A 6,000-nucleotide genomic window follows, 5' to 3' on the forward strand; every position below is an offset into this window, starting at 1 on the left:
TGGCTCAATGATATTGAGGTCAGGAGACTGAGATGGCCACTCCAGAACCTTCACTTTATTCTGCTGTAGCCAATGACGGGTCAACTTGGCCTTGTGTTTTGGATCGTCATGTCGGAATGTCCAAGTACATCCCATGCGCAGCTTCCTGGCTGATGAATCCAAATGTTCCTCCAGTATTTTTTGATAACATACTGCATTCATCTTGCCACCAATTGTGACCAAATTTCCTGTGTCTTTGTAGCTCACACATCTCCAAAACATCAGCGATCCACCTCCGTGTTTCACAGTAGGAATGGTGGACCTTTCATCATAGGCCTTGTTGACTCCTCTCCAAATGAAGTGTTTATGGTTGTGGCCAAAAAGAACAATTTTGGTCTCATCACTCCAAATCATTGTAATTGTAATGTAAGCGGGATACTTTGTGGCATTTGTGTAGTAATGGCTTTCTTTTGGTGACTCGACCATGCCGCCCATCTTTCTTCAAGTGCCTCCTTTTTGTGCATCTTGAAACAGTCACACCACATGTTTTCAGAGAGTCCTGTATTTCACCTGAAGTTTTTGTGGGTTTCTCTTTGCATCCCAAAAAATTTTCCTGGCAGTTGTGGCTGAAATTTTAGTTGGTCTACCTGACCGTGGTTTGGTTTCAACAGAACCCCTCATTTTTCACTTCTTGATTAGAGTTTGAACACTGTTGGTTGGCATTCTCAATTCCTTGGATATCTGTTTATATCCCTTTCCTGTTTTATACAGTTCAACTACCTTTTCCTACAGATCTTGTGACAATTCTTTTGCTATCCCCATGACTCAGAATCCAGAAACGTCAGTGCAGCACTGGAGGAAAGATGCAAGGGTCTGTCAGGAGTCCGGAAACTCATTGACCTTTTATACACACACATTGATTACAAGCAAACAGACCACATGTGAGGATGGTTACCTTTATTAGCCATTCAAACCCCTTTGTGTCAATTTATGTGCATGTTATCATGCCAAAATCACCAGGGTATGTAAACTTTTGATCAGGGTCATTTGGTAGTTTCTGTTGTCATTATGATTTAAAAAGAGTAAACACAGTTGATTGATAATAAATGGCTTCAGCCAAACACTAACCATGAGTGAAAGAAAAGTTTTTGTGTTATCATTCATATTCTCTGAAAAATGGCCAAGAAATCATAAATTCTGCCAGGGTATGTAAACTTATGTGCACAACTGTATATGTGTATGTGTATGTATATATATATATATATATATATATATATATATACCTGTAGATTAGAAATTATTGTTCCCATTTGTGCATAGTGGTACATCCAGCCCTAACTGTGTTTACTCTGCACAGCGGGACTGCTTGGCATCGGACATAATCCAATACAGATCTCTTATTGTACTGTCAGATGTTCCTGGCAGGATTGCTGCTGAAATAATGATTTTTTTTTTTTTTTTTTTTTATTGAATCCTCCTGTTATGTTTCAGAACACCTTACCTAATTATTTAATGACAGCAAGAGAGTAAACAGTGTTTGCAACATTTGCTTTAATTACAAACACAGGGTACACCAAAAGAAAAATGCAAAGACAAGACTATAATGCTTAACCACTTACAGGCCGGAAGATTTTCCCCCTTCATGACCAGGCCATTTTTTGCTTTACGGCACTGCGTCGATTTAACTGAAAATTGCACAGTCGTGCGACGCTGTACCCAAACAAATTGATGTCCTTTTTTTTCCCACAAATAGAGCTTTCTTTTGGTGGTATTTAATCACCTCTGCAGTTTTTATTTTTTGCGCTATAAACGAAAAAAAGAGCGACAATGTTGAAAAAAAACAATATTTTTTAATTTTTGCTATAATAAATCCCCCCCACCACCCCCCCCCCACCCCCCCAAAAAAAAAAAATTTTCCTCAGTTTAGGCCAATATGTATTCTTCTACATGTTTGTAAAAAACCCGCCCCCTCCTGAAACCCTTATTTCTATTACAAGGGATGTTTACATTTCTTGTAATAGGAATAAAAGTGATTAAAAAAAAAATAGACAGTGTAAAAAAAAAAAAAAAAGATAATAATAAAAAACAATTAAATTGTCCCAGTCCCCTCGTGCTCCCACGCAGAAGCCATTTTTCCCTCTGGAAAGCAGAGATCGATGTTTTATTATTTTTTTTTATCTTATGCTTTCCAGGGTAGAGGAGATATCTGGGGTATTATTGACCCCAGATCTCTCCATAAAGAGGACCTGTCATGCCTTATTCCTTTTTATAAGGATGTTTAAATTTCTTTTAATAGGAATAAAAGTGATAAAAAAAAATTAGACAGTGTAAAAAAAAATAAAAATAAAATAAATAATAAAAAAATCTAAAGCATCCCCGTCCCGTCTAGCACTATACCACCTCTAACTCTAAACTGAAAACCTGTAAAAAAAATTTAAAGCGTCACCCTTTGGAGATTTTTAAGTACCGTAGTTTTGCACCATTCCACGAGTGCATGCAATTCTAAAGCGTATATATATATATATTTATATTGTTGTTTGGGGGATCTGAGTATTTTTATGCCAAAAAAAATTATGATTTCTACATGTAGCAGAAAAATGCCAGAATTGGCTCGGATGGGAAATGGTTAATGTGTATTTTTGACTGCTTGTAATGTTCTCCATGAGCTTCCAAACCTCTCCTTTTCTCCCTCACTTCTGCTAGTTTGGAACGACCAGTGCACAATAGTTGCGGACAGCGCAGTACTATATTAAGGCATTATGGACCTCATTTATTTTATACAATACAACCTGACTGTACAAGCTCCCGCAGGTTTACAAAACACCAATGTAATGTGAGTGCCTAACTCAACAATCTGTACAGAATCGGGCAAGTCCTTTTATTACAAAGTTGAGAGTAAAGCTAAAGGAGACTTCCTCCTCCTATGCGTCTTGTTTTTTTTAATGAATTTCTATTTTTGCAGTCGAACAACAAGGGGTGCATTTATAAAAATAAAAAATAAAGTAGAATAGCAATTCACCCAGAGAAATTGCCTGTACATTCCTTCTGTGAGAGAGAAACAGGGAAAAAAAAATAAATGTTGTTAGGTCCTACATTTGTGGCTTTTTAAAACACAATTAGTGTCTGTGTATAAATAGTCCAATGAGTTTGTTAGCTCTCACATGGATGCACTAAGCAGGCTAGATACTAAGCCATGAGGAGGTAGAAAAGAACAGTCAAAAGACCTGCGTAACAAGGTAATGGATAAATAAAGCAAACAGTGTGGCGCTAGATGTTGTCTGTTATTGCACAAAAACCTCACCAGAATGGAAATCTGGAGGCAGGCAGATTTAAAACATAAAGATGGAAAAGAATATAAAAAGATACCCAAAGCCTTGAATATGCCAGTCAGTACTGTTTAACCACTTGCCGACCGCCTCGCGACGATATACGTCGGCCAGAATGGCACGGACACCCCCCCCCCCGTGCCCGAGGCGGTCGGCGTTTGTCCCCTGGCGATCGGAGGTGGGGGGGAGGCCATCCATTCGTGCCCCCCCCCCCCTCGCGATCGCTCCCGGCCAATCAGATCATTCCTCTGCTGCTGTATGCTAAACAGCAGCAGAGGAAATGATGTCATCTCTCCTCGGCTCGGTATTTTCCGCTCCGGCGCCGAGGAGAGAAGACTGCAATGTGAGTGCACAAACACTACACACATAGTAGAACATGCCAGGCACACATTACACCCCCCCTTTACCCCCCGATCCCCCTCGATTACCCCCCCAATCACCCTCCCCCCCACACACACACTGACACCAAGCAGTTATTTTTTTTTTTTTTCTGATTACTGCATGGTGTCAGTTTGTGACAGTTAGTGTGGTAGGGCAGTTAGTATTAGCCCCCTTTAGGTCTAGGATAACCCCCTAACCCCCCCCTAATAAAGTTTTAACCCCTTGATCACCCCCCCGTCACCAGTGTCACTAAGCGATCATTTTTCTGATCGCTGTATTAGTGTCACAGGTGACGCTAGTTAGGGAGGTAAATATTTAGGTTCGCCGTCAGCGTTTTATAGCGTCAGGGACCCCCATATACTACCTAATAAAGGTTTTAACCCCTTGATTGCCCCCTAGTTAACACTTTCACCACTGATCACCGTATAACTGTTACGGGTGACGCTGGTTAGTTCGTTTATTTTTTATAGTGTCAGGGCACCCGCCGTTTATTACCGAATAAAGGTTTAGCCCCCTGATCGCCCGACGGTGATATGCGTCTACCCAGGCAGCGTCAGATTAGCGCCAGTACCGCTAACACCCACGCACGCAGCATACGCCTCCCTTAGCGGTATAGTATCTGATCCGATCAGATCTATACTAGCGTCCCCAGCAGATTAGGGTTCCCAAAAACGCAGTGTTAGCAGGATACCTGCTAGCACCTGCATTGGAACTGGTTACAGTTATAAAAGTTATAGTTACAAAAAAAAAGTGTAAAAAAAAATAAATATATAAAATAAAAAAAAAATAGTTGTTTTATTGTTCTCTCTCTCTATTCTCTCTCTATTGTTCTGCTCTTTTTTACTGTATTCTATTCTGCTTCATGTTTTATTGTTATTATGTTTTATCATGTTTGCTTTTCAGGTATGCAATTTTTTATACTTTACCGTTTACTGTGTTTTATTGTTAACCATTTTTTTGTCTTCAGGTACGCAATTCACGACTTTGAGTGGTTATATCCAGTGGCGTAGCGTGGGTTGTCAGCACCCGGGGCAAGGCAAGTAATTTGCGCCCCCCCCCCCCACCTGCGGACTTTTAGCTATCCCTGAGTCCCTTCAAATACAATAGTACTGACCTACCTGATTCCTATACTGACCACTACACTGAGAACTACACTGTCCACTACACTACATTGTCCACTACACTGACCACTATACTATACTCGCCACCATACTACACTGACCACTATACTAAACTGTCCACTATACTGACCACTATACTACACTACACTGTCCACTATACTACACTACACTTGACCACCATACTACACTGACCACCATACTACACTGACCACCATACTACACTGTCCACCATACTAGGTGGGCACTGCACAGCAATTTATATGATGGGCACTGCACATGACATGGTGGGCACTGTATGACACAGCACATTACATGGTGGGTACAGCGCATTACATGGTGGGCACTGCATGGCACAGCACATGACGTGGTGGGCACAGCACATTACATGGTGGGCACTGAATAGCACATAACATTACATGGTGGGCACAACACATTACATGGTGGGCACTGCATGGCATAGCACGTTTCATGGTGGGAAATGCAACTGCACATTACATGTTAGGAACTGCACATGACATGGTGGGCACTGTTGAACAGCACAGCACATTACACAGTGGGCACAACACACTACATGCTGGGCACAGCACATGGCAGGGTGGGCACAGCATAGCACATGACATGGTGGGAAGTGCACATAACATGGTGGGCGCTGCACATTACACGGTGGGCACTGCACATTACATGGTGGGATCACTGTATGGCACAGCACATGACATGGTGGACACTGCAAATTACATAGCGGGCATTGCAAGGCACAGCCATGACATGGTGGGCATTGCACATGACATGGTTGGCACTGGATGGCACATCACATGACATGGTGGCACTGCACATTACATGGTGGGCAATGCAAGGCACAGCACATGACATGGTGGGCACTGCACATTACATGGTGGGCACTGCAAGGCACAGCATGACATAGTGGGCACTGCACATCACATGAAGGGCAATGTAATGCACAGCACATGACATGGTCAGCACAGCGCATTACATGGTGGGCACTGCAATGTACAGCAAATGACATACTGGACACAGCACATTACATGGGGGGCACTGCAAGGCACATGACATGGTGGGCACAGCGCATTACATGGTGGGCACTGAATGGCACATAACATTACATGGTGGGCACAACACATTACATGGTGGGCACTGCATGGCATAGCACGTTTCATGGTGGGAAATGCAACTGC

This window comes from Aquarana catesbeiana, linkage group LG03 (assembly GCF_042186555.1).
Source record: "Aquarana catesbeiana isolate 2022-GZ linkage group LG03, ASM4218655v1, whole genome shotgun sequence".
NCBI classification, from domain to species: Eukaryota; Metazoa; Chordata; class Amphibia; order Anura; family Ranidae; genus Aquarana; species Aquarana catesbeiana.